The sequence below is a fragment of the Oncorhynchus masou genome, chromosome 14 (assembly GCF_036934945.1).
Source record: "Oncorhynchus masou masou isolate Uvic2021 chromosome 14, UVic_Omas_1.1, whole genome shotgun sequence".
NCBI lineage: Eukaryota > Metazoa > Chordata > Actinopteri > Salmoniformes > Salmonidae > Oncorhynchus > Oncorhynchus masou.
In genome coordinates, this window is record NC_088225.1 from 17,332,108 (window position 1) to 17,340,542 (window position 8,435).

At 49.4% G+C, this 8,435-nt stretch overlaps 1 pseudogene; it reads left to right on the forward strand.

The window, feature by feature from the left end:
• The window catches only part of LOC135553743 (potassium voltage-gated channel subfamily A member 1-like), a 9,379-nt pseudogene extending 6,918 nt beyond the window's left edge, over positions 1-2,461 (forward strand).
• The last annotated feature ends 5,974 nt before the right edge of the window (positions 2,462-8,435 follow it).

Consider the following 8,435-nt stretch of genomic DNA (forward strand, 5'->3'; position numbering starts at 1 on the left):
CCTCTCTCCTCCTTCTCATGTTTACTGTAGTCATCATGGTTCTCCCCGACCTCTGTCTAACCTTCCACCCTTACTATTTCTTATTAATGAATTTATGTCCTCCATTGTAATGAACACGAGGACAGACAGAGAGCTGGTTTCAAAGTGCAGGGTGCAGCAGGTGTTTATTGTAAAGGACCACAGGAGGAGGCAGGTAGCTGGGCCCAGGGGCAGGCAGAAGGTCCTACACAGGAGGAGGCAGGTAGCTGGGCCCAGGGGCAGGCAGAAGGTCATACACAGGAGGAGGCAGGTAGCTGGGCCCAGGGGCAGGCAGAAGGTCCTACACAGGAGGAGGCAGGTAGCTGGGCCCAGGGGCAGGCAGAAGGTCCTACACAGGAGGAGGCAGGTAGCTGGGCCCAGGGGCAGGCAGAAGGTCATACACAGGAGGAGGCAGGTAGCTGGGCCCAGGGGCAGGCAGAAGGTCCTACACAGGAGGAGGCAGGTAGCTGGGCCCAGGGGCAGGCAGAAGGTCCTACACAGGAGGAGGCAGGTAGCTGGGCCCAGGGGCAGGCAGAAGGTCCTACACAGGAGGAGGCAGGTAGCTGGGCCCAGGGGCAGGTAGAAGGTCCTACACAGGAGGAGGCAGGTAGCTGGGCCCAGGGGCAGGCAGAAGGTCCTACACAGGAGGAGGCAGGAGGCTGGGCCCAGGGGCAGGCAGAAGGTCATACACAGGAGGAGGCAGGTAGCTGGGCCCAGGGGCAGGCAGAAGGTCATACACAGGAGGAGGCAGGTAGCTGGGCCCAGGGGCAGGCAGAAGGTCATACACAGGAGGAGGCAGGTAGCTGGGCCCAGGGGCAGGCAGAAGGTCATACACAGGGGGTCCAAAAGGGAACAATACAGGCAGGGAAAAGGCTAGTAATGTAGTCTGTGAGATCAGGCAATAGGTAGATAACAGGAAATCCGATTGGCTAAAGTACAGGCAGGGAATAGGCAAAAGGCTCCATTAGTGGCAAAAACCATCATACACAGGAGGAGTAAATCACAGGAAAGCCAGCGCTCTGAAAGACGTGTGTCACAAAACAAACAAAACCTCACAGTGATGTGGAGCAAAGAAATGAACTAAATAGTGTGTGATAATGACATACAGGTGTGTGAACAGGTGATTAGAATCCAGGTGATTGGGATCTGGAGAGTGAGCTACGTTCAGGGGATCTACGTGTTGGAGGGTGTGAGTTGGAAGGAGACGTTACAACCCTGTTTGTTATCTCTTGTCTAAACCATGGTCATTCCCCCCTTCACTGTTTTATCTCCCCTCATTCTCTCCTGCTTCATTTCTAACACCACTCACTTTCCCTCTCTCCTTCTCTCCCTCCAGAAATTCACCTACCAGCCCCATCCTACCCTCCCCAACATCACCATCCTGGTCCCTCCCACTGGCAGTGCTTTCCATGACCCCTTCTTCCAGGTGGAGACCATATGTATCTTCTGGTTCTCCTTTGAGCTCATTATGCGCTTAGCCAGCTCCCCCAGTAAGCTCCACTTCTTCAAGGACGTGATGAACACTATCGACTTCCTTGCCATCATTCCCTTCTTCGTCACTCTGGGCACAGAGCTGGCCAGGGACAAAACCTCTAACAAGGACCCGGGCATGTCTTTGGCCATCATCAGGGTCATTAGGCTGGTCAGGGTGTTCAGGATCTTCAAGCTGTCGCGTCACTCCAAGGGCCTGCAGATCCTGGGCCAGACTCTGAAGGCCAGCCTGAGAGAGCTGGCCCTGCTCATCTTCTTCCTCTTCATCGGAGTCATCCTCTTCTCCAGCGCTGTCTACTTTGCCGAGGCGGACAGCCCCGACACGGTGTTCACCAGCATCCCAGAGGCCTTCTGGTGGGCCGTGGTCTCCATGACGACAGTGGGCTACGGGGACATGTACCCTACGACTCTGGGGGGCAAGCTGGTGGGCTCCATGTGTGCCATCGCTGGTGTGCTCACCATCTCCCTGCCAGTCCCCGTCATTGTGTCCAACTTCAGCTACTTCTATCACCGAGAGACGGAGTGTCTCGAGAAAATCAGTGAGTACACCCACATCAGCACCTCTCTCTGGGAGGGTGAGGATGAGGAGGGAGACGAAGGGGAGGGAGATTATACTCCCCTGTATGTGGGCGACTGCAAGGGAATCTGTAACCCCCTCAATGGGACACTGCTGTCAGGACTGTGTGCGGGGCAGGACGGGTGGGAGAACAAAGGCAACGTGTACCTCAGGGAACCCCTGGTCACTCAGGTGTGAGACAGGATAGATGGATAGACAGAGGATCTGCTGAATACAACCCTGGTACTCTGCCTCAAAGTTAAATAGAGAGAAAGATAAAGGAGGATGGCAAAGTAAAGGAGACGAGATACAAAAAAAATACTATTTTACTCAAGGACTTACTTGCACGCTTGCACCGTCAATGGCTTACACCGTTTACTACAAACAGAACTGATGAGACCATGGCAGATATTGTGACAGCTTGCTTTTTGCTAATGTCACTGAGAATTGAGTATGATGCCATCATATTGACAATAAAAACAGCTGAAACAGAATGTATATTTATGTATGATATATTTACCAGATTGTAATAACAGTTTATACAGGACATACAACTCTAGCAATTGTAAATGTTGGTGTTTATAAGACATGAGAGAATTGCAGTGCCATTTTATATGTTATGGTGTGCTAGCTAGCTAAATGCACAGGGCCGTTTTGAATGTGTGTAGAGGGTTGACTAAGGGCGTTTTTACCATTTTTGTGAACCCAGTGCAGTTTGCAAATTTTTTTGTGCAGCGTGAACACTCTCAAAGAACTCAGACCCCCTCCGAAGAAGAGAGAAGAGCCCCCTAAGCAAACCGAACTGAGATCATCTCGAGAGCTCGAGAGTTCGGTTCTCCTGAATTCCGAGGTTTGATTACTTTTTTAGGGCAATGTGAACACAAAGCTCCCCAGGCTCACTTGTCATTATTTCCACACGACACACTAGACTACTGCAGCATTGTTTCCCTTGTCATAACCAATCACATTGGTGCAACAAAAGAGAGAAGTGGATGTGCAGGTTCATGGAAAAAAACGTGATGTTTTTTTGTATTGATTAGCGATTGTCAAGAATCCACAGAAATGTTTAGTTTTTAGTTCAGACTATTTGTTTGCCATATGTGATCTATAGGCTAAGAGAGGTTCATAAACTGTTTATTTGATTGTGGGGTTTGAGTAGTGTGAGAAGACAACAACATATTTGGTGAGAATCACAACATAGGGTCCAAAATCAATTCTAGCTCTTAAAAGGACGGTAGCCTAAATTGGGTGTACACTTTTCAATTACAGTATTATTTAATCTGCAGTTATTATTCTGCTATTTATTCTGTTACCAATAATATTTACATGTTAATAGTGTCTTCTGATTAAAATGATGATTTCTCCTCTTTTTTCACTAAATGCAGTCTATTAGCTTTCAAAATGTAAGCAGGTGTATGTAGCTGTCCGATAACACGTTTTGATGGAATGTCTTGTCCTGCACTGCACTTTGTAAGACCCTGGAGTGCATTGAGTGAATTTTGGAAAAAGATCTTGGTTCCTTTCTAAACATGGCAATGCAAAGAGTACTCGGACCACAGGATAGGTGAAGTGAACTGACAAAAGAGTTGAGTCCTCATTCAAAGATCAATTCTTTTAAAGAGGACTATGTGTAAAAACACTCAATGTCCTGATGGGACTGGGCACCGTCTCTGAAAGCTATGGCAGAAATGCTCTGCAGTGATATTGTGGTGATGTGGAACACAAAAAGATCAGCCTGGGGGCTGTGGTGCAAACAGAGAGCAGCCCTAAGCGTTGGTCCTGGGCCAGTGGAGAGTTTTCAGTGTGTAATGGAGACAGCTAGGCTGGGCGGCAGGGAAATCTGATCCAAAGACACATCCCTGCCCCTGTCCATGTTACCACTGGGTAGAGGTACTTTACTGCTCATCCAAAGACACATCCTGCCCCTGTCCATGTTACCACTGGGTAGAGGTACTTTACTGGTCATCCAAAGACACATCCCTGCCCCTGTCCATGTTACCACTGGGTAGAGGTACTTTACTGCTCATCCAAAGACACATCCCTGCCCCTGTCCATGTTACCACTGGGTAGAGGTACTTTACTGGTCATCCAAAGACACATCCTGCCCCTGTCCATGTTACCACTGGGTAGAGGTACTTTACTGGTCATCCAAAGACACATCCCTGCCCCTGTCTATGTTACACTGGGTAGAAGTACTTTACTGCTCATCCAAAGACACATCCTGCCCCTGTCCATGTTACCACTGGGTAGAGGTACTTTACTGGTCATCCAAAGACACATCCCTGCCCCTGTCTATGTTACACTGGGTAGAAGTACTTTACTGCTCATCCAAAGACACATCCTGCCCCTGTCCATGTTACCACTGGGTAGAGGTACTTTACTGGTCATCCAAAGACACATCCTGCCCCTGTTCATGTTACCACTGGGTAGAGGTACTTTACTGGTCATCCAAAGACACATCCCTGCCCCTGTTCATGTTACCACTGGGTAGAAGTACTTTACTGGTCATCCAAAGACACATCTCTGCCCCTGTCCATGTTACCACTGGGTAGAGGTACTTTACTGGTCATCCAAAGACACATCCTGCCCCTGTCCAAGTTACCACTGGGTAGAGGTACTTTACTGGTCATCCAAAGACACATCCCTGCCCCTGTCCATGTTACCACTGGGTAGAAGTACTTTACTAGTCATCCAAAGACACATCCTGCCCCTGTCCATGTTACCACTGGGTAGAGGTACTTTACTGCTCATCCAAAGACACATCCCTGCCCCTGTCCATGTTACCACTGGGTAGAGGTACTTTACTGCTCATCCAAAAACACATCCTGTCCATGTTACCACTGGGTAGAGGTACTTTACTGGTCATCCAAAGACACATCCCTGCCCCTGTCCATGTTACCACTGGGTAGAGGTACTTTACTGGTCATCCAAAGACACATCCCTGCCCCTGTCCATGTTACCACTGGGTAGAGGTACTTTACTGCTCATCAAAAGACACATCCCTGCCCCTGTCCATGTTACCACTGGGTAGAGGTACTTTACTGCTCATCCAAAGACACATCCTGCCCCTGTCCATGTTACCACTGGGTAGAGGTACTTTACTGGTCATCCAAAGACACATCCTGCCCCTGTCCATGTTACCACTGGGTAGAGGTACTTTACTGGTCATCCAAAGACACATCCTGCCCCTGTCCATGTTACCACTGGGTAGAGGGTACTTTACTGGTCATCCAAAGACACATCCTGCCCCTGTCCATGTTACCACTGGGTAGAGGTACTTTACTGGTCATCCAAAGACACATCCCTGCCCCTGTCCATGTTACCACTGGGTAGAGGTACTTTACTGCTCATCCAAAGACACATCCCTGCCCCTGTCCATGTTACCACTGGGTAGAAGTACTTTACTGGTCATCCAAAGACACATCCTGCCCCTGTCCATGTTACCACTGGGTAGAGGTACTTTACTGGTCATCCAAAGACACATCCTGCCCCTGTCCATGTTACCACTGGGTAGAGGTACTTTACTGGTCATCCAAAGACACATCCTGCCCCTGTCCATGTTACCACTGGGTAGAGGTACTTTACTGGTCATCCAAAGACACATCCTGCCCCTGTCCATGTTACCACTGGGTAGAGGTACTTTACTGGTCATCCAAAGACACATCCTGCCCCTGTCCATGTTACCACTGGGTAGAGGTACTTTACTGGTCATCCAAAGACACATCCTGCCCCTGTCCATGTTACCACTGGGTAGAAGTACTTTACTGGTCATCCAAAGACACATCCCTGCCCCTGTCCATGTTACCACTGGGTAGAGGTACTTTACTGGTCATCCAAAGACACATCCCTGCCCCTGTCCATGTTACCACTGGGTAGAGGTACTTTACTGGTCATCCAAAGACACATCCTGCCCCTGTCCATGTTACCACTGGGTAGAGGTACTTTACTGGTCATCCAAAGACACATCCCTGCCCCTGTCCATGTTACCACTGGGTAGAGGTACTTTACTGGTCATCCAAAGACACATCCTGCCCCTGTCCATGTTACCACTGGGTAGAGGTACTTTACTGGTCATCCAAAGACACATCCTGCCCCTGTCCATGTTACCACTGGGTAGAGGTACTTTACTGGTCATCCAAAGACACATCCTGCCCCTGTCCATGTTACCACTGGGTAGAGGTACTTTACTGGTCATCCAAAGACACATCCTGCCCCTGTCCATGTTACCACTGGGTAGAGGTACTTTACTGGTCATCCAAAGACACATCCTGCCCCTGTCCATGTTACCACTGGGTAGAGGTACTTTACTGGTCATCCAAAGACACATCCTGCCCCTGTCCATGTTACCACTGGGTAGAGGTACTTTACTGGTCATCCAAAGACACATCCTGCCCCTGTCCATGTTACCACTGGGTAGAGGTACTTTACTGGTCATCCAAAAACACATCCTGCCCCTGTCCATGTTACCACTGGGTAGAGGTACTTTACTGGTCATCCAAAGACACATCCTGCCCCTGTCCATGTTACCACTGGGTAGAGGTACTTTACTGGTCATCCAAAGACACATCCCTGCCCCTGTCCATGTTACCACTGGGTAGAGGTACTTTACTGGTCATCCAAAGACACATCCTGCCCCTGTCCATGTTACCACTGGGTAGAGGTACTTTACTGGTCATCCAAAGACACATCCTGCCCCTGTCCATGTTACCACTGTGTAGAGGTACTTTACTGGTCATCCAAAGACACATCCTGCCCCTTTCCATGTTAACACTGGGTAGAGTACTCTGGTCATCCAAAGACACATCCTGCCCCTGTCCATGTTACCACTGGGTAGAGGTACTTTACTGGTCATCCAAAGACACATCCTGCCCCTGTCCATGTTACCACTGGGTAGAGGTACTTTACTGCTCATCCAAAGACACATCCTGTCCCTGTCCATGTTACCACTGGGTAGAGGTACTTTACTGTCATCCAAAGACACATCCTGCCCCTGTCCATGTTAACACTGGGTAGAGGTACTTTACTGGTCATCCAAAGACACATCCTGCCCCTGTCCATGTTACCACTGGGTAGAGGTACTTTACTGGTCATCCAAAGACACATCCTGCCCCTGTCCATGTTACCACTGGGTAGAGGTACTTTACTGGTCATCCAAAGACACATCCCTGCCCCTGTCCATGTTACCACTGGGTAGAGGTACTTTACTGGTCATCCAAAGACACATCCTGCCACTGTCCATGTTACCACTGGGTAGAGGTACTTTACTGGTCATCCAAAGACACATCCTGCCCCTGTCCATGTTACCACTGGGTAGAGGTACTTTACTGGTCATCCAAAGACACATCCTGCCACTGTCCATGTTACCACTGGGTAGAGGTACTTTACTGGTCATCCAAAGACACATCCTGCCCCTGTCCATGTTACCACTGGGTAGAAGTACTTTACTGGTCATCCAAAGACACATCCTGCCCCTGTCCATGTTACCACTGGGTAGAAGTACTTTACTGGTCATCCAAAGACACATCCTGCCCCTGTCCATGTTACCACTGGGTAGAGGTACTTTACTGGTCATCCAAAGACACATCCTGCCCCTGTCCATGTTACCACTGGGTAGAGGTACTTTACTGGTCATCCAAAGACACATCCTGCCCCTGTCCATGTTACCACTGGGTAGAGGTACTTTACTGGTCATCCAAAGACACATCCTGCCCCTGTCCATGTTACCACTGGGTAGAGGTACTTTACTGGTCATCCAAAGACACATCCTGCCACTGTCCATGTTACCACTGGGTAGAGGTACTTTACTGGTCATCCAAAGACACATCCCTGCCCCTGTCCATGTTACCACTGGGTAGAGGTACTTTACTGGTCATCCAAAGACACATCCTGCCCCTGTCCATGTTACCACTGGGTAGAGGTACTTTACTGGTCATCCAAAGACACATCCTGCCCCTGTCCATGTTACCACTGGGTAGAGGTACTTTACTGGTCATCCAAAGACACATCCTGCCCCTGTCCATGTTACCACTGGGTAGAGTTACTTTACTGGTCATCCAAAAACACATCCCTGCCCCTGTCCATGTTACCACTGGGTAGAGGTACTTTACTGGTCATCCAAAGACACATCCTGCCCCTGTCCATGTTACCACTGGGTTGAGGTACTTTACTGGTCATCCAAAGACACATCCCTGCCCCTGTCCATGTTACCACTGGGTAGAGGTACTTTACTGGTCATCCAAAGACACATCACTGCCCCTGTCCATGTTACCACTGGGTAGAGGTACTTTACTGGTCATCCAAAGACACATCCTGCCCCTGTCCATGTTACCACTGGGTAGAGGTACTTTACTGGTCATCCAAAGACACATCC